General features: G+C 43.9%; 1 protein-coding gene across 7 annotated transcripts in view; it reads left to right on the top strand.

Annotated features, from left to right (window-relative positions):
• The first annotated feature begins 7,918 nt into the window (after nt 1-7,918).
• Nucleotides 7,919-21,208, top strand: part of LOC144375030 (trafficking kinesin-binding protein 1-like) — a 120,906-nt gene continuing 107,616 nt past the window's right edge. For 6 of the 7 annotated variants that reach the window (XR_013434330.1, XR_013434332.1, XR_013434334.1 and 3 more), the window contains exons 1-3: nt 7,919-8,008; nt 9,449-9,523; nt 10,224-10,361. The gene's annotated coding sequence lies outside the window, so the exon portion shown is untranslated. Of the gene's footprint in view, nt 8,009-9,366; nt 9,524-10,223; nt 10,362-21,208 lie in introns of those variants that run through there. The other variant, XR_013434331.1, reaches the window with a different exon arrangement.

Below are 21,208 nucleotides of genomic sequence, written 5' to 3'. Positions count from 1 at the left end.
GTCCCCACCTAGCAGTGACAGGTGGAGTATGACCATAGAGGCAAGGATGGATGCTGTGGGGATCATGAGTGTGCACTCAGGGAAGCCATCTGTCCATCATCCAGGACATCTTTCTTCTCTCATAGACAGTCCTGTCTTTATGTGCCACACTGGATTTTCCAGCGTGTGCTGCTCTGTCTAATTGAGGTCATTGACCAAACCATCAGAAAATCCTGTGTCTGAGCACATTGCCTCTAAAGTAGGGCAAATGTGTGCATCATCTCTGCATTTTGAAAGACTGTTGTTTGTTTTTAATAGAGCCTACATAACCTCTCCTAAGCAAAACACAAAATAGCAAAACAAAACAGATGTAGTTGTGTCTCAGAGTGACTTTAAATGTTTTTGTTTCATAGGAGGCAAAAATAAGAAACTCAGTGCATTCCAGCCTGGTAAATGGTACAGAGGCTGCCCCCCTGTGCCAGATCTCAGCTGCATTCTGAGAGCATTTTAGAACTTCTTCATTCCTCTTACAAAGAGTTATTGGTGTTTCCATGTGCTGAGCCCTGGCATTACAGCAGCCCAGTGGCAGGTGGAGAGAAGCTTTATCAACGATTGCACAAACACCAAAAGCAGTTGTGCAAAAGTGTCTTTGGAAGCATTTTTCCCACTGTGGGAACAAAGATTTGTTTTCATCACATCTTCAGGCTTCCCTTTGGTTGCTTCATGTCTGTGTAGCTCTCGTACATACGTGGGCAGAGTTTATTCCTCTTTAACAGGCGTCAAATGCTGACACTGATGGTGAATTATCAATTCTTTTGTTATTGCTGGATGCCCTTGTTTTCCTCACTTGACATCAAGCCCTAATGGCTCCTTCAGGACATGGGGGTATTTTTGAATCCTCCTTCTCCCTCTTGCCTTTTGTAGAAAGAACGGGATTTGGAGTTGGCTGCGCGGATCGGCTAGTCGTTGTTGAAGAAGAACAAGACCTTAACTGAGAGGAACGAGCTGCTAGAGGAGCAAGTGGAACACATCAGGGAGGAGGTGAGGCACGATGGGCTTGGGAGCAAGGTGGAGGGAGATGGGTTGGAGAAGCCACCCTGAGGGAGCACCCAGACCTGAGCCAGGGCTCCTGTCAGAAGTGGCCTCCTGGAGGCCGGAAGCTGGTGTCCTGCAGCTCTTTCTTCACACATCATGGATGGGTCTCTCAGGGTAGGCACAGTCCTTAGTTAGTAGGCCTACAGTACCCTGTCATGTAGGCAGGCTGGACTGCAGGGAACGGCCACAGTCCTCACCTTCTCAAAGTGCAGACTTCAACCTCAGAGCTGCTCCATGCTCAGCAGAAGCACATACAGGCCAACACAACAGCAAGTGAGCAGAAGGTGGCTGGGCCAGAGAAGGCCACCTCCTGCTGCAGGGGAGGGTGGTGACTGGCATTCATCCTTGTAATGTAATATCATATGTATAGGGGAAAAAATTAGCCTATTGTTTTCATGGGAAAAAACCCTGTTATTTTCATGATGCCCTTCTTGGCTGGTGACTGTCAATGGCTACAGGAAGGGCACAAAATGTTTTGACTTATCAGACTTATCCTAAGAGGATGAGAAGGATCCACACCTGTTTTCTGAAGCCATGTGGTGTGGCCAGGAGGAAGGAAGCAATGGTGTCAGCCAGAGCTTCTGGAACAGGAGTAGGAAGCTGAGAGTCAGGCCCTTGTTTCCTGTCACCCTATTTCCACAGTGAATTTTGACTGTGAAATTTTGACAGTTTTTTTTTTGAAAGGAAGCTTCTCTCTTATTTTTCTATCAGGAACTTCCTTATTGGGAGTGTGTGTCCTTACCCATGTCCCTAAGATGTAATCAAATTTTCTTCTCACTGAAACGATTCCCAACCTGGGTTTAATGGCAATTTTAATAAGATGAAGTTGAGTTGTCATACTATATGAAAAGATTTAATCCCAGGCTATCTTTAAAGATGGTGAAGTAGAATACTGTTGTGTTCTAGGAGAAATAAATTTGACCCCTGTCTTCCCTGCCCCTAGCATCGTGACCTGAAGTCGTCCTCCCTTCTCTTAGGTGACCATGAAGAAAGTGTGGGGGTTAGCCTGGGACCCTTCTTACAATTTTTCATTTTTTAATTGGTACACTATATTTATACTTAATGGTGGTATTTTTTGTTAACACATTCTTACATGCAAACAGTATAACACTATAATTTGGACAGTATCATTTTCCAGTATTTCCCTTTCCCCTTTTCTCCTTCCTCCCCTTGGTCCCTTACCCTTTCCTCTACTGATCTTCCTTAGATTTATGTGAGATTTCTATCTACTTTCTTTTCTTTTTTCCTCTCTAGCTTCCACATATGAAAGAAAACATAAAGCCCTTGACCTTCTGAGTTTGGCTTATTTCACTTATCATGTTCTCTAGTTCCATTCATTTTTCTGCAAATGAAATATTTTCATTACTCTTCATAGCTGAATAAAACTCCACAGAATAAGTATACCACGTTTTAAAAAATCATTCCTTGTCCATTTATTGATGGACATTTAGGCTGCTTCTATAGTTTTCAGACTGCAATTTTGTTGTTGTTGAAACGAAGGATTGAACCCAGGGGTACTCTAACACTGATCTATATCCCTAGACCTTTCTATTTATTTCTTAAATTTTGAGACAGAGTCTCATTAAGTTGCCCAGGCTGGGCTTGAACTTGTGATCCTTCTGCCCTCAGCCTCCCTAGTAGCCACCTCGCCCCTTCTGGGCAGAGGAACATGCCACTCAGGAACCAATATATCACATTACCATTCTTTCATGGAATTCCTTACCACGTATAAAGAATATCCTATTTTCTGGGATTGGAAATGTTTTGACCCCCTGCCTTGGAAAAGCTTTGAGTTTACAAAGTATAGCATGTTCCTCTTTGGCACATCATTGAATGATCAGTCTAGGTGTTGAAGACTTTGTGTATATAACAAATTGGCTTCTCCTCGGGAGAAACAGTTCACTCCCTGTGTTGGGTCGGAAATTGGACTTAACCGTAGACCTCACATCAAGTTCTAAATAAGAAAGGAAACAGAGTTGCACTACTCTTTTTAGTACTGATTTCATGTTCATCAGTACTAAATATTGGAAGGGCAAATGAAGAGTTTTATAGCAAAAGTTTTTTTACTTTAAAACCTGAAATGAATCTCCATGATTTGCCAAACCACCATAGCAGTAGTTGTGTGATCAGTTCTTGATAGTTGCTCTTTTCCTCCTGTGTCTGAAATTTCTGTCTAGGGATTGTTGAGCACAGAGCAAGGACTGACCGAGAGTGTCCAGGAGCCCCATGAAAGTGTATCAGTCACCAGGTGGGGCTGTGTGGGCTTCCAGGTAGGGTGGACTGGCTGCTTACGGCAGCCCACCAGAGCTGGCACCTCCATGATCCTGTTCTGAGTTGGATTCGGTTCCAGCAGAAGTGAATGGCCTCTTCTTTCATTTGATAGTGTGTCCAGCTGGTCATCTAACTACTTCCAAAGCCCAGAAGTAATCTCATGTCCTCCATCATCATTCTAGAGCCTTCGTGTCCCTTTTCTATACCAAAATTAAAATTATTAATTTAGAAAAGGAGATTTCTGCCTTCAAGCAATGGATTCTGTTTTTCTTAAGTGGGGTCAGACTCAACTCTTAGAAACCCCTGTTTTGTTGAGTAGCACATAATCGATTAGTGTCTTCATTTTCAACGGGAAGTTTGTCTCAAAGTAGTAAGTATTTGAGTACAAGGAGGATATTATCACCTCTTAGAAAGCAAAAGGTGGGCCTGGCTCTTGTCTGTGCAGGTTTCTCAGCTCCGCCATGAGCTGTCCATGAAGGATGAGCTGCTCCAATTCTACACCAGTGCTGTGGAGGAAAGTGAACCGGAATCTGTCTGCTCAACCCCATAAGTCACCTGAGGGCTGTGTTTCTGGAGGCCAGGGCACAGGCTGCTGTTGATGTCATTGGAGTCACGTAGGCAGGGTCACCTCCACCAGCAGCACAGGTCAGCCTTCCCCAAAATAAGCATCTCTAAGTGCCTCAGATGGATTGATTTGTACTATTTTTGTGGGACATAGAAGGGCAGGTTTTAAATTCTCCTCTTACTGGGTCTTATTGCTTACTTATCAGGTCAGTTGATTTGCTCTGGCATGTTAAGATATTAAAAAAAAAAAAAGGTAGTGGGCTTTGCTGTTAAAGGAACACAGGGTTCTGAAGCCAGAGGTGCCATGGCAGGTCCTTGGGACAGAAGGTGTAGGGGCTGTTCTGAGAATCAGCAGAGCCCCGTGTGGAACTCTAGAACCTGATGGCCTGAATTCAGTCTTAGCTCTGTGACTTAACCTGCATGCTCCTGGCCACGTTACTTAATTTTTGTGCTGTTTCCTCATTAGTAAAATGGAGCTACTAATAGCAGTTAAGTCATAGAGTTCTAGCATCGAGTTAATACATGCAAAATACTTAAAGCAGTTCTTAGAACATAGAAATGCATCCTAGATATCAAATAAACCTCCAGGCATCCCAGAATTGTGTTGGCTTTGTGTAGATTCCATCCCTCTGAATTCTGAGGTAATGTAGCAACTGCAAATTGTGGACAGAGGGGTGTACACTGTACACTGGGGTGTTATTTTCCTGGGCGTTAGGGAGCAGTCTAATTGCAAGTCTCACAAACTTTCTTTGAGGCAGCCCTTCTGGGTCTCCAGGTGGGGCTGGCTAGGTAGTGGCGGAGACATCACCTCCCCAGATGGTGAGTGCACTTTCTCTCCCAGGCTGAAGAGGAATGAGTCGTCCTCCTCAGTCCAGAATTACTTTCATTTGGATTCTCTTCAAAAGAAGCTGAAGGACCTAGAAGAGGAGAACGTGGTACTTCGATCCGAGGTAAAGTGCACTCCCTCCCTGTCCTTGTCACCCACTGGAAGGGTGGTGGCCCTGTTGGTTGTATCTGGCGAGAATAGCCACAGTTACAGTGCTGTCCTCAGAGGCCACCATCTCTGGCAGAACCACGGAGCCTGGGCTCGCTGGGCATACTCAGCAGACAGGCCTCACCCCTGCACTGGACACTGCCTTCCCAGTTGCTGAATCCTGCAGCATGTGGACTGAGAAGAGGTGCAAACCTCTCCTCCTTCACCATGGGGTCTTTCCACGGTGTTCTTCAGCTCTGGTCTCAATGTGTAGGAAACGACTGAGAGTGGGGGTGAAGCCGGTTTTCATGTGACTGTAGTCAGATTGGCTCCAAAGAAACAGTGCCTCCAGACCCTGGAGACATGTTTCTTGAACAGTTAATTTAAAAAGGTTGAGCTGAGGCAACTTGGAAACTCTGCTTTAGAGAGTTCCCTTTATTGGCAAGGTACTACGCTCGCACTTTGCGTATGTCATTATTATCATTTTTAATCTTCTACAGCAAGGCTGCAAGTTGCTTACTTTGATTCTCATTTATAGTGAGAAAACCAGGCTCCAGGCTGCTAAGTGTTTTGGTATCTCAGGGTCCCACAAGTCTGTAGTAAGTGACAAAGCCAAGATTTGGACATTTATGTGACTCTCAGCCCACACTTTTCCTCTTCACCTACTGCCCTTCTCTAAAAACATGGATGCATAAAAATTTAGTACTGTTTGTCTTAATTAGCAGTGGGTTTGTGTTCTCTAGCCAGATTAATGATGTCAGGTTCAGGCTGTGTGCCCACCTAAGCTGGCCCTAGACTCCCTTGAGCCCCTTCAGTGGGGCAGACTGTCTGTCACCTTGAAATTGCTGCGCATTGGAAAGAACCCAACAAGATGCTTTTCTGCAAGACCTATTCTTGTAGACTTCACGTCTTCCAGCTCTTCACTTCCTAATGAAAACAACCCTGAGTGGCCAAGGTTGCCCCATTGTGCTCTGACAGCCAGTGGCTTAGCCAATTATAGGCCCAGTGTTTCCCATTCTGAGTCTAGCACTGCCTTTCCAGCCCTTGGGAGATGCCCCAGTTCTCAGTACCCAGCAATCCCACCCTCTGTCAGAATCTTACCTAAAGTCAGTGAGGGAATCTGATCCCATCTATAGATTCTCACTGTCCTGCCTTTGTTCTCAGAAATGTAGTATCTATCTCTCCACGGCCAGGATCAGAGGGCTCTGAGACACCTTTTCTCAAACTGCATCATTTTCATTGGGCCTTCAGATCTCTTGCTGGAGGAAGCTGAACAGGGTCCTGGGACGGCTCTTGGGTCTCTAAATTTTCTATATTGGACCATATTCTGAACACAGCAGGTTTAACTCCAGCTCAGAACCTCATAGTTCAGTGCCTGGCACAGAGTAGTGATAGAGTGCACGTTAGCTTCATATGATGTGTGCTTATCCTTATCCTTAGGATCTCCACACCTGGCTTTTTTTTTTTTTTTTTTTTTTTTTAATGGTACTAGAGATTGGACCCAGGGCCTTATTCATGTTAGGCAACCACTCTACTTCTGAGCTTCAGCCCCAGTCCTGTGGTTATTTTTAGAATGCATGCCATAGGCAGGGCAGGGTCTTAGGCACTGTGAGAGCCACAGCAGTGTCCACATCTATTAGCTGGACAGACAAATGAACAGGCAGACCCTCTTGCCGAATCTTACAGAGCTTGCTGTGTGTGGCCCTTGGGTGCTGGCTTTGTGTGGCGCCATCTAGTGGTGTGTGTTTTTCAATTTTCTGCTTTGAGAGTGTCCCCTTAACTAAGTAGGAAATGTTTTGTACTTGAGGGCCTAACTAATGACAGGTGAAGAGATACTGACCAGCACTTCCCAGACTTGGGTTTGCCCCTGCTCCATGCCTCGCCCTCACATGCATGGAAAGTCACAGTGCAGGGTGAGTGCTGGGCCCTGACCTGAGCCTTTTCTACAGGCCTGCCAGCTAAAGACAGAAACCATCACCTACGAAGAGAAGGAGCAGCAGCTGGTCAACGACTGTGTGAAGGAGCTGAGTATGTCCCCTGCCCACTCACTCCCAACCCCCATCCCAGCTTCTACTTCCTTATATCTCCCATTGTCATGACCCAGTGGCTTTGTATCGTCCTTGATGAAGAGCAGGCTCCCTGCCAGCCTGAAATCAGTGAAAGGAGACCTGACCTTGTATGGCACCCCCTCCCCATTTGTGAATCGGGTTCCAGGCCATTAACCATATATTATCTCAGTTTCTTCTGAGAGGGATATTTAATTTTGGCTTTCTGCTGGAATATTAGAATTATTAAATGCCAAAGTTAGGCTCAGATACAGAAATCTGGCTTGAGAATGTGAAGAAAACTGCTTTTTAGTGATTTGATTTATGAAAATTGAGGCCCAAGTTCTCAGTTTTGCAAATAAGTACTCCCCTACCATTTTCTCCATTGTAAGTTTGCAAGGTAAGATAAAAGGGCAAATAGAATCTTTTGCATTTCATCAAAATACTAAGCAAATGAACCACACCCCATGTTTAAGTCTTATAAAATGGGTTATGTCTGAATAGGAATGAAAACCAAAGGGAATTGTAGTGTGCATCAGCAACTGGGATTTCTAAAACAAGGTGCATATAGCAGGGCTTCATGTTGGTGACATGTATCCATTCATGTGTGGAATGTTGAGATTTGGCCAGATGCACCATGTTTGGAGTGTCTCCTTCTGGTGTCTCCAGTGCCTGCCTTATTGGCTCTGAGGAGACAGACTTGATCAGTGGGGTTAGGCCCAGGATGACAGCCCATGGGAAGATCATGTCCCTTCTCATGACTGACTGAGTCCCGAGAAGCCACTTTGCTTCACCATGGAAGAACACAGTCACTATGCATCCCTTCATCATGTACCCTCTGTACTCCTCCCCATAAAGATGGGTTTTCATGTGTGAACCACCAGGAAACCACTCTCTCTAGTCTGTGTGTGTAGTTTTCTCTCTTACTCTTTGTCATTTCTTTGTCAAAGGGGATGCCAATGTGCAGATTGCCAGCATCTCAGAGGAACTGGCCAAGAAGACTGAAGATGCTGCCCGCTAGCAAGAGGAGATCACGCACCTGCTGTCACATATCGTCGACTTGCAGAAAAAGGCAAAAGCTGTAAGGCTTCTGTCACTCTGGCTAACACCACAGTGGTTGTGCCAAGATGGGAAGGGGCCATTACTCTAGAAGAGTGTGTGTTTCCCCTTTGGAGAAAAAGCTTAGTGGATTCAGTAATAAAATGTCTTGTGGCCCTGAGTTGGCAAAGGGTCTTTTCATAACCTCTTACCTCCTGAAAATAATCTACAGATTAATAGAATTCATCAAAAAAGGTGCTGCAGGAATTCATTAGAAGCTAATACACTGGCCACAGTAATTATGCTTGACAATAGCCTGTGGTTGTTTAGTCTCTTAGTGCAATCCCAGCACCCAAATTTACATCAGCAGGAATTGGGTTACTAGAGTGGAGCAGCCTTCCATGAGTACATCCTCCTCTGAGTGTGACATTCCTAGAAGTGGCCATGCTAATTAATTAGAGAAGTAACATTCCTCCAGAGGCCAGAGGCCAGCGTAATGAGAGTTACTGTACTTACAAAATAAGAAATTTTTCTCTTCCTGCCCAATTCTACTTTCTTCTACTTCTGCCGCTCTATGTTTTCCTTCCTTCTCTTTTCTAATGGGAGGTGGTATTATTATGTCTCAACACTTCTATATGATGTGCTCAGGGCATGTATTTGAAATTGTCTAAGTTACCAGTTTCCCAGAATCCAAATTGAGACCTGATGAAGCACAGTGCTCTTCATCCAGAGGTCTCCACTTTGAGGAGATTCAGTACTTTGATGAGCTTTGGGGGTAAGGATTGGGGTTCACTCTGTGGTCATGAAGAGTTATATAGATGATGTTGGGTAGTCAAAGGGTGGACTATTGTAGACATTACTTGTCGTGTGTCCATTCCTCATTTATTGTAATTAAATGGATTTCAATTCTTATTTTGTGATGAGCTCAACTAAGATAATTTACAATGCAGTTATGACTGTCCTTGTGGTAGTTCTGGCCAATGAGAAATCCCATGGAAAGACATTATTTAGAAAATAAAATAAAATAAAAAGTTGCTGTTGATGTGAAGTTCTGAACTTTAATTTAATCACCTGCCTAGTATTTGTTTGGACTCAGTGCACCAAGTATGTTGTGCAGTAGAAGTAGCCCCTTGAGGATTAAGTGAAATGGCAAAAAACAGTTTTGTTTCCCATATGAAACCTTTGCTGTGAGAGGCTAAATAATTTTGGAAAAATGAAAAGGGGGAAGAAAGAAGCAGAGAGAGAAAAAGAAGAAAGATGGAAGGAAGGAGAGAGACTAGCTTCTAGAAAGCAGCCTTTACATTGGAGGTATTGAGTGGAAATTGGACTGTAAGGCCTTCAAAATTATATAAGACAAAATTTTACTCCCGTTTGAGATAACACATTTCATTGTAGAAAGGGGATGGGGTCCTAATGGATCAGGTAATGAGGGGAAGAGTTGGGCTTATCTGGTGTCTACTTACGTGTCTTTGCTGTGTTTTAGTGTGCAGTGGAAAATGAGGAACTCGTCCAACACCTGGGAGCTGCCAAGGATGCCCAGCAGCAGCTCACGGCCGAGGTGGGTGTGTCTCCCTTACCTCTTGAGGGCTTTTGGTTCCAGTGAAGGTAGAGCATATTCCCTTGACAGGCTTTGTTCATGTCCATGGTAACAACTGTTTTTATTGTTGGTGTTGTTGTTTGTACTAGGGGTCAAACCCAGAAGTGCTTAACCACTGAGCCACATCCCCAGCCCTTTTTCCTTTTCATTTTGAGACTGGATCTCACTAAGTTGCTGAGGAACAACTGTTTTTATATTGAATTTAATATAGCTTTCACCTCGGTTCTGCGCCTGCTTCCCCTGTTGCTGGTTGTGAACACAGGGAGGCCATGTTCCACACCAGCCCAGGGCCTGGCACCTGCTAAATCTTGGGTCTGTAAATGCTCATCAGTGTAAACCATGCAACATATGGCTTGAGAGGAGCCTGTTCAAGGATATGCCTTGAAGCAGGGTGTTCTGGTTTGCTTTTCTGTTCATTTAAGGTTGTTTTATCCACGTTGCTCATTGTTAGTATTTTAGGAGATTTTTGAGACTGTAGACTCACTCTAAGTAAAAGTTAAAGAAAAACCAATCTTGAGAGTTTTTGCCATTTGGCCAGCAGGGCAGCTGTTCCACACTGGAGGCCTGGTTAGATTGCATGTGTGTTTCTGGCTCTTGTGGGGGCATAAGCCCGACTCCTCATGAGGTCCTGACCCTCTGCATCTTTCCTGGTCTTCTGTAGCTGCGTGAGCTGGAGGACAAGTACGCAGAGTGCATGGAGATGCTTCACGAAGCGCAGGAAGAGCTGAAGAACCTCAGGAACAAAACCATGCCCAACACCACGTCCCGGCGCTACCACTCGCTGGGCCTGTTTCCCATGGTGAGCTGGTGCTTTCTTCCCAGCACCCCTCTTCCCACCCACAAGGAGGCTTGTCGGGTAGGATGGCCATGGTGCCTGATATTGTGAGCACTGGAGTTGGGCGTTTATACTTAGCCTCTGATTTCACAGTCAAGGGCAAGTGAGGCCAGTAGATGTCTTCTTAACTGCATAAGACAGATTGTTGCTTTATTTTCCATCCCTCTAAATCTGTTGTCTTTCCTACTCTTGCCATTAAAACATAAATTTACTATGAACTTGATTTACTTAGATGTATTTTCTACATGACTTTTTTTCCTAACCTTATTAGAGTATGTGTTATTTCTTTTGGCTCCAAAAGTACATTCCAGAATTCTTAAAGTGCCATACAGTTCTGTTGGATCTCTGTATACTTATGACTCATTCTCTTGGTGACTTTCGGTGTCTGTGATCTCTAAACAAGTTTTCTTTTCTTGTTTTGTTATTTTTTTTTCATACTATTTTCACACAACCTTATTTCTTTAGCCCCACTTAATTTGTTTCAAGTTGGGGCTTTAGGGGGAATGTGTTAGAGAAGGGGATTTTTCAGGAGGTTAATCTCTCTGGACAGCATTAGGGTTAAGCTCCTTGTTTGGTCATTTCTACATTTCTACATATCTCAGTTCCATGCTTCTCTGGGGATCCAGAGAGGTCCTCCCTGTGCGTGGGCAGTTGAACTGGTCATGGGGACTTTTGAATGAGTCCCTCTGCTTTGGGGGCAGGAAGTTGGGAGGCCTGGTTGATGTCCCCCAGGTGAAATGCATGTCTGGCCAAGAAGACCACTACCCACGGGTATGGATGTAAGAGAGGAAACATCACAGATTGAGAGGAAACCACTTGCACACCCTCCTGCCATAACCAGGATCAAAGGAAAGCATCTTAAAAAATAGTTTACAAAATGCTCTGTGTTATTAGGGGATTTCCCACCTTTTGAAATTAGCCCACCTAATTAATGCATCTTCCTTTTACACTCCCCCCAAACACTTGCAAATAAGTTACAGGCATTATGACTCTTTTCCTCCTTAACATTTAAATTTTTTTTGTAGTTGTAGATGGATAGAATGCCTTTATTTTATTTATTTTTATGTGATGCTGAGGATGGAACCCAGTGCCTCATGCATGCCAGGCAGGCACTCTACCACGGAGCTACAGCCCCAGCCCTTGCCTTAACATTTAGCCTGTATTTTCCAAGCCCCATAAAGCCCAGCACAGTGATTAAATCCAGGACTAAATTGTTTGTTGAATAGTATCTAGCATACACCATGCTAGGCTAATCTTGCTCTGAAACCCAAAGAAGTTAAACCAGTGAGGGAAATATGGACCTGTAGCTTAGATCAGCAACTTGGGGACCAGCAGCTCAGCAACGCATAGCAGATGAGACAAATCCAGGAAAAGGAAGCAAGAGAAGAACCTGGGACATGAAAGGCAAGGCGGAATCCATCAAGGTTTCCATGGAAGCCATTGGAAGAGGAGATTTCTGAACTACAGCCAAAGGTTTAGGGACCTCTTTTTAGAAGAGAAAGAACAGAAAAGAGATGTGTTGTTCTTCCACACCCCAAAATATAGAAGCCCACAGTCCTCCTCAGGGCCTCTATTACCTGTGACACTAAGGCCTTGAATAGCTGTAGCAATATCCAACCCCTGCCTCTCCTGGGTACCTGACCCCCAACAGTGGTGTCTTCTGCCACCCTCAGGCCCCAGAAAAAGCAACTGTATTGTATTCTCAGCTGTTCTGATGTTCTGCAGAAACTGAAACCGACCAGCCAAAGCAGGTAAAGTTTCAGGGCTTAGGAACCAGGTAAGTAGGCCCCATAGCCCATCAGCTGTGGTCTAGCCCCTGGTCCCTGTCAGTGGCTGTGCTGTCAAGGATGGAATCCCGACCCACCATAATTGTCCCAGGGATGAAGAGGGAGGGCTCAGCCAGATATCAACAGCCAGCCAAGCCTCTGGGGCTTTACAGACATATAGAGTGCCACTTCTCAACTCTCAGTGATAACTGGTTGGTCATATTTTGCATGTTTATCAATTCATCATGAGTCAATATTTTTATAAAATACCATAACACCAATTTATGAGAAAAAATAAAATGCAAAGCAAACTAAAATATAATATCAAATTTTAATTGGATTTAACAGACATTAAATTGCATTTTAAAATATAGGAACAAACATAGGGAAAACTAAAAGCATTATGAAGACAGTACCCATTAATCATTGAAAATGTGCCAAGGGCATTTAGTATGGAGACTCATTGTTAAATTCAACTTTCATAGTTCTGTAGCTATAACTAACCAAATAGTAAAAAGATAGGTAAGTGGTGATTTTCTGTACTAAACACTGAGACTCGCTTTTGAATGAATACTGTTTTATCAGTATTAAGGTTTATAATAAAATAAATGAGTATGATTCTTTTAATTTTTTTTTCAGCTAGCTCAGGTTGATAACTGTCCCATTTACAAGGGATAATGTATAAGCTTCTCAGCTCTCTTTTACTAACACTCAAGATTGAAGCTGATATATCTAATTTCTTGACAAAAAATTTCCAGTGGGGTTTGTTTTCCAGTCTATAATTCAGGCTGAAGGCTACACAATGCAAATTTTTATGCCTCCAAGTTAGATAATAATGTTAAGCTTTAAATTTTGAAAGGCTTGATAACAATTAAATTCATGGTAAATGAAACAAATTAGAGAAATAAATATACACTTGCAGTTGCTCAGATTTTTAGGCATTTTTGGCTAAAGATTGCCAAACAAACCTTAAAGCATCACTTGTTGTAATGTGATCATTAGTTAGTGGCTCATGCCACCTGCAACTCAACCCAAGTGTTTCATGACACTTGAGCGGACCCACATGATTGGTCATGTGCTTGGACTTCATGACAATGTTAATTGTTCAAAATGCATCTAACTATTTACTCTGGATTTCCATTCTTATCTCATTGTGGACAGTTTGCAGACTGACATGAGCCCTCAGACCATTCTTAAGGTAGTGCTAGTGTGGGAACTTTTATGGTATAAAACACCTTTTGGTTAAATATAATGAATTTCTGGTGAAGTGATGAAGCTTTTAAACATAATTTGTTATTATTTTTGCTTCTAGAAAAAGCCCCCTCGTGGCACAGAGCAGTGGGGAGAAGTTGATGCCTTGGGATGGGCCCTTCTTCTCTTACTTAACCTCAAAACAAACATCATCAGTGAACATTTCCGCTTGATGATACAGCCACCCCTCATGCAAAGAAACATAAATGCATGGTTTTCATCAAACAGAGGTGCAGGATCTATAGGAGATGTCCAGGCCACATCTTGTCCTTCTTGATCCTGACTTGATGAACTAGAACCTGTGGGTGCATTGTAGTGTTAACTGTGGAATTGTTTAAGTAGGGGATGGAAGATTGAAAAAGCAAAAGAAAAAATTGAAAAAGCAATAGTACTGAAAACCACAGGAATCAGAGCCCTCAATTCTGTAGGACTGGGGGAGAAAAGGAAACATGTGGCATTGTTTAGACAAAAAAAATCAATCTAATTATTACGTTACTGTCTCTTAGCTCTGAATTCACCATTATATACCCTGCTGAGGCTTCTGTGTCAGGTGCTGCAGATAGAGAGACCCCTGAGGCCAGAAGGAGAAGCAAGAGACCTGTTTCTTCCTGCCTGTGAGCTGTCTCCCTCAGCAGCGCTTCTCCACCCTGGCAACAACATGGCTCTCCCTCATCCTAGACCTGCCTCACCACAACACTCCTTCCTCCTGCTCAGGGAGGGAAGTGGAGATGCACCCTCCCCTCAGAGCTCTGGGTTCACCTGCTCAGGACCCCCTCCTCTGGCCTTCTCAGTTTATTTTATTCTAACCTATTTCCTTTGCTCCCCAAGTCTTACAGAAGTGGGGGCTCTGATTCCTGTGGTTATCAGCACTATGTTTTCCCAAGTTCCCTTTTGCTTTTTCAATCTTCCATCCCCTTCTTAAGCAATTCCCCATATTCTCTGTTGAAAAAGAGCCAGTCCTTCCTACTGGTTGATAATTGTGACTCATTCCTCCAGCACCTAGTTCAACTTTGTCCTCCGTTGGTCGGAATTCTTTGTGAGAGTAATGAAAATGTTCATTTTAGCAAGATCCAAACCATATGTGGCCAGGCCTATTAGATGGGCTTTCCAGGGTTGAAAATGCAGTGAAGGAAGGAAACCGTGATGATAAACCATGACCCTGAGGCCTGTTTAGAAACAAAGACCCTAGCACATTGCTATAATTATGCATATAAACTCTAGAGTAGAGGCAGTCATATCAATTGTGTGGCTAGCACAATAATCCAGGAGATGGATAGTTGGTGGCTCTGTTCCAGGTGGTGGTGGAGAAAGAGTTGAAGAGAGGGCAAATTCTAAATGCATTTTGAAGCCAATCTGACAAAGAGGTTTGCTGAGGATTAGATGGAAGGTGAGAGGAGTCAAAGATCGTCCCAGGGCTTTTGACCTAAGTAGCTGGAAGGATGGAGTAGCCATCAGTTGAGTTGGGGAAGGTATTAGGTGGATAAAGTTTCAAGAGAAATCCATGAGTTGAAGTATGCACAGTTGACTTTGAATGTCACTAGGTGTCCAAGTGCAAATGATTCCAAATCTTTGCTCTTTGACTTTATTTATCACTTAGCACTAGAATGAGGAAGCCTGATGTCAGTCCCTTTCAACTCTCATTTCAGCATCTCTGGTGCGCAGTACAGTGCCTGGACCACAATCATCCCAGAAAATAGCATTTGAGTGAATGGATGAAAAAAAATTGTATACTCTAGAGGTTCCAATTGAGGCCAAAGTTTGTCTTATTCACGCTCCAGCTCCACACTTGTTTTCTAGTCAGGAAGAGAATAACCATTTGGTTCTGTAAACTGCAGCTTCTAGTGTTCATTGGAAACCCATATTACTAGCTCATCACTTGTAAGTTGAAGTCCTTCTTCCCCGAAGTAGAGAGAAACCTCTGAGAGAGAGACACAGGAGTTTTCTGTCCTTCTTTTATAAGTGTGGCCCAGCCTGGATTCTGCTGGAGACTTATTCAGTCAGAAGACAGGGCTTTGACAACATCTCAGCTCTAGGAGGCGCCAGGGGACTGAGGTGGAGCAGGAGATTCCCCTTTCTGGCTCTTTCTTTGAGTGTGGTTATTCTGTTGGTGTTGTGCCCCCATCTCCTAGGAAACCTGAAGAACATTCTAGAACAAGTTCTCTGGGAGCTTCCCTCTCTGCTCAAGTTCAAATCCAAGTAATTACAGGCTGTCTGTTGGACACTTGTCAGGGGACCACAGCCAGGTGCCTCCTTTGCCTGGTGTCCAGCACAGAATAGGAGGAGCCCTTTTGGACACTCTGTACTTTCACCTTAATTCAGCCAGCTTGGCCTTTTGCACCAGTGTGACTCTATAATGAGCTGCCTATCCAGCACCTGACCTCTGGTGTCACCTTCTTCATGGAGGTTTTCTTAACTAAAGATTGCCAAACAAACCTTAAAGCATCACTTGTTGTAATGTGATCATTAGTTAGTGGCTCATGCCACCTGCAACTCAACCCAAGTGTTCCATGACACTTGAGCGTACCCACATGCTTGGTCATGTGCTGGGACTTCATGACAATGTTAATTGTCCAAAATGCATCTAACAATTTATTCTCAATTTCCATTCTTATCTCATTGTGGACAGTTTGCAGACTGACGTGAGCCCTCAGACCATTCTTCAGGTAGTTCTGGTGTGGGGACTTCTATGGTATAAAGCACCTTTTTGTTAAATATAATGAATTTCTGGTGAAGTGATGAAGCTTTTAAACATAATTTGTTATTTTTGCTTCTAGAAATATCCCCCTCATGGCAAAGAGCTGTGGGGAGAAGTTGATGCCTTGGGATGGGCCCTTCTTCTCTTACTTAACCTCAAAACAAACATCATCAGTGAACATTTCCGCTTGATGATACAGCCACCCCTCATGCAAAGAAACATAAATGCATGGTTTTCTTCAAACAGAAGTGCAGGATCTATAGGAGATGTCCAGGCCATTTCTTGTCCTTCTTGATCCTGACTTGATGAACTAGAACCTGTGGGTGCATTCTAGTGTTAACTGCGGAATTGTTTAAGTAGAGGATGGAAGATTGAAAAAGCAAAAGGGAAAATTGAAAAAGCAATAGTACTTAAAACCACGGGAATCAGAGCCCTCAATTCTGTAGGACTGGGGGAGCAAAGGAAATATGTGGCATTCTTTAGACAAAAAAAAATCAATCTAATTATTATGTTACTGTCTCTTAGCTCTGAATTCACCATTATATACCCTGCTGAGGCTTCTGTGTCAGGTGCTGCAGATAGGGAGAATTCTGAGGGCAGAAGGAGAACTAGGAGACCTGTTTCTTCCTGCCTGTGAGCTGTCTCCCTCAGCAGCGCTTCTCCACCCTGGCAACAACATGGCTCTCCCTCATCCTAGACCTGCCTCACCACAACACTCTTTCCTCCTGCTCAGGGAGGGAAGTGGAGATGCACCCTCCCCTCAGAGCTCTGGGTTCACCTGCTCAGGACCCGCTCCTACGGCCTTCTCAGTTTATTTTATTCTAACCTGTTTCCTTTGCTCCCCAAGTCTTACAAAAGCGGGGGCTGTGATTCTGGTGGTTATCAGCACTATGTTTTCCCAACGTTCCCTTTTGCTTTTTCAATCTTCCATCCCCTTCTTAAGCAATTCCCCATGTTCTCTCTGTTGAAAAAAGAAGGCAGTCCTTCCTACTGGTTGATAATTGTGACTCATTCCTCCAGCACCTAGTTCAACTTTGTCCTTCGTTGGTCGGAATTCTTTGTGAGAGTAATGAAAATGTTCATTTTAGCAAGATCCAAACCATATGTGGCCAGGCCTATTAGATGGGCTTTCCAGGGTCGAAAATGCAGTGACCGAAGGAAACCCTGATGATAAACCATGACCCTGAGGCCTGTTTAGAAACAAAGACCCTAGCACATTGCTATGATTATGCATATAAACTCTAGAGTAGAGGCAGTCATATCAATTGGGGGGCTAGCACAATAATCCAGGAGACGGATAATTGGTGGCTCTGTTCCAGGTGGTGGTAGAGAAAGAGGTGAAGAGAGGGTTAATTCTAAATGCATTTTGAAGCCAGTTTGACAAAGAGGTTTGCTGAGGATAAGATGGAAGGTGAGAGGAGTCAAAGATCATCCCAGGGCTTTGACCAAAGCAGCTGGAAGGATGGAGTTGCCATCAGTTGAGTTGGGAAGGGTATTAGGTGGATAAAGTTTCAGGAGAAATCCATGAGTTGAAGTATGCACAGTTGACTTTGAAATGTCACTAGGTGTCCAAGTGCAAATGATTCCAAATCTTTGCTCTTTGACTTCATCACTTCCCACTAGAATGATGACGCCTGATGTCAATCCCTTTCAACTCTCATTTCAGCATCTCTGGTGCGCAGCACAGTGCCTGGACCACAGTCATCTCAGAAAATAGCATTTGAGTGAATGGATGAAAAAAAAATTGTATACTGCAGAGGTTTCAATGGAGGCCAAAGTTTGTCTTATTCAAGCTCCAACTCCACACTTGTTTTTTAGTCAGGAAGAGAATAACCATTTGGTTCTGTAAACTGCAGCTTCTAGTGTTCACTGGAAACCCATATTACTAGCTCATCACTTGTAAGTTGAAGTCCTTCTTCCCCGAAGTAGAGAGAAACCTCTGAGAGAGAGACACAGGAGTTTTCTGTCCTTCTTTTATAAGTGTGGCCCAGCCTGGATTCTGCTGGAGACTTATTCAGTCAGAAGACAGGGCTTTGATAACATCTCAGCTCTAGGAGGGGCCAAGGGACTGAGGTGGAGCAGGAGATGCCTCCTCCTTGCTTCTTTCTTCTGAGGTGGATCAGGATATGCTGTTTGTGTTGTGCCCCCATCTCCTAGGAAACCTGAAGAACATTCTAGAACACGTTCTCTAGGAGCTTCCCTCTCTGCTCCAGTTCAAATCCAAGTAATTACAGACTGTCTGTTGGACACTTGTCAGGGGACCACAGCCAGGTGCCTCCTTTGCCTGGTGTCCAGCAGAGAATAGGAGGAGCCCTGCTGGACACTCTGTACTTTCACCTTAATTCAGCCAGCTTGGCCTTTTGCACCAGTGTGACTCTATAATGAGTTGCCTATCCAGCACCTGACCTCTGGTGTCACCTTCTTCATGGAGGTTTTCTTAACTCCCCATTTGAGTTTATGAGTCCCTGTTGTGCAGAGAGAGACAGAGAATGTGAAGGTGAAGATGGAGAAGGCTGATTTGATATTAGCCAACTTGATCTTGTTGTTATGTTCAGAATACAAGACTACATGCACTCGGTGGAGCTTAGCATTTTTACTTATTTGGTATTTTTTTTCCTTTCACTTTTCCTTCACCAAATCTAGAAAGCATAAGGTGCTCACTAATTAGAGGTAACCATAGTTACCAAGTTGTCTTCAAATTGTCTTGAAGAGGACTTTTTTTTCTCCCTCTTGGTTTTAATTCTACAAAAGGCATTTTACATGTCAGTCATCCTTATTCTATATTCAGTTTCACTGGATGATTTTCCTAACTCAGGAGTCTTTTGGTAGCCATATTAAGAGTTCAAAAGTAAAATAAAAAAACAATTCATTCTTAGAAAGTAGTTTCAGGTCCTGAATTGTCTGATTTTAATATTTCAGCTGATTGGGTGGCAAGAAGAGATGAGCCTGCACCCTGTGGAGTTCAATGTGTACAGGGCGAGATGCCTCAACAGAAAGAAGTTGGCACCTGGAGGAGTGGTTTTAAAATGTCCACTTGGGAGCTCTGTGGTCTTCTGCAGGAGCAGAACCAAGGTCCATTTCTCTGGTTAGGTAAGTTACTGAGTATGAAATTTCACAGACACTCAGGTTCCAATGAGCCACTGTGGTGATAAGATACCCTTAGAGACTGGCTGGCTTCCTCTTCATCCAGTCAGCCCTATTGTTCTGCTTTCTCCTGCCTCTGCTCATTACCTTCATAGTTCTTGCTGCATTGTATTTCAATTGCCAACTCTTCCGACTCCTCCTCTTGGCTGTGTCTCTGTACCAGCCACATCAACACAGTGCCTGGCACACGGATGCATTGCTGTGTGTGTTGCTGAGCCTGTGTAGGGCTCAAAACGGTCCCTGTGAGCTAAGAAGGGAGAGCAATTGAATCTTTTCTGGAATGGGACTTAGATCAAGCATGTTGAAATTATTCTGGCTGCATCCCAGGGGAGTCTGGGCAGGTATGACTTGAACAACTGCTAATTGTACCTGTTCCTATTTGCATATTAGCCACAAGAAGAAAAAGATAGAAAAGGATATTGTTCTTGGAACTCAATTAGATGTGCCTTATTTCATTTGTCAGTAACTCTTGTTCCTTCCGGAAAATTTCCAAATCAGAAGCATCTTGGGAGTCCTGGTAATGGACACAAAATTAAGACAATAGAAAAGCTACCATTTCTTACAGAAGAACATGATACCATGAATGACTGGGGTTTAAAATTTCAGCACATCTTGAGACAATATTTCATCAATATTTTAGAGTCCCAACAGAGCCTGCCAAGTCTTGGTTGGTAGGTTGAGAAGCCAACGGTAGGCCCCAACGTCTGTACTGGTGCCTTTCTCAAAGGTAGGTGACAGGGAGTCAACCATAGGGTGAGTCCAAGCAGGCATAGCTGGACTTAATCACTCAGAGTTAAGCCTTGGTCCCGAGTGAGGAGCAGGAGTGAGAGAACCAACATAAAAGGAAGCAGAGAGAGGTGGAGGGAGATCTAGGCAGAGACTCCACAAGGGGCAGAGCACAGTGGAAGAGGTTTCAGGCCAGAGTGCAGAGAAATTAACCTGGACTAGAGGCTGGGAAAGCAGGAAAGAGCTGGCAACATAAAGTTCTGATGAACTAAGAGGCAGATATGCAGCTGAGCCCAAGTGATACCCACCCAGCTTCCCTCTGGAAATATTAGTTTCAATCTCCCCTAAGATAAGGTGGCAAAATAACACAACGTGTGAAGTTGCTCTGTGAGAGAGGGCATGCCAACCGTTGGCCTCCATACTGTTACCCTGCCAAAAAGCAGGCTCATCATTGTGAGATTTTGAGAAGAAGTTGGGATTTTTGGGGGAAATTTCTATATTTTAAAAACATGAGCACTCTGGGTCCAGGAAAGATAAGAGTAAGCACAGTTCACACATCTTCCAGCTGATGATAGCTCCAGGAGAGACTACATAGACCAGCTATTTGAAGACAATGGAAGGAAAAGAGCAGCAAGCAGATTGGGGAAGAAGACCAGAAAAGGAGGGACATCAAGCCAGTAGTGAGTTTATATTTCGCCTACTCTGGTGTCCTCCTGGTTTGAACATAGCAGAGCTGGAGACTGTAAGTGGGCTCCAGGGAGAAGTCCCCTAATTTTGGTTCAAGAAGTGAAATTTGGGACTACTAATGCCCAGAGAGAGAGCATGAATGCTCCTGATTTTCTTCCTTTCTTAGCATTCTCTACTCTCTAGATAGAGCACATCTGTGGTGGCAGCAGTCAGTAATGGAACTGGCAGAACCAAAATTCTGAGGAAGGGCAAACCTGCTATTTGATCAGAAGGATTGCCATCTTAAGAGGCAATGCTTTTTTTTCTCTATGTTCTCCTACCACTGAGACCTGAACATGGCCCCAAATATGGCAATATGAAGCAGACCAGAGTAACCAGAATCCCAAGTTCCTAAGGGAAGGACCCGAAAGGGAAGCCTCCAAGAACACAAAGCACTGGAGAGGTTAAAGAGGAGGAAAGGGACCTCCATGTGTTTATGAACTCCAAGGTTTCCTATTGTCGCTACTCCACTGCAGCCAGACATGTTTAGATCTGGTCCTAAC

The sequence above is a fragment of the Ictidomys tridecemlineatus genome, chromosome 2 (assembly GCF_052094955.1).
Source record: "Ictidomys tridecemlineatus isolate mIctTri1 chromosome 2, mIctTri1.hap1, whole genome shotgun sequence".
NCBI lineage: Eukaryota > Metazoa > Chordata > Mammalia > Rodentia > Sciuridae > Ictidomys > Ictidomys tridecemlineatus.
This window is presented reverse-complemented; position numbering and strand designations above follow the sequence as displayed.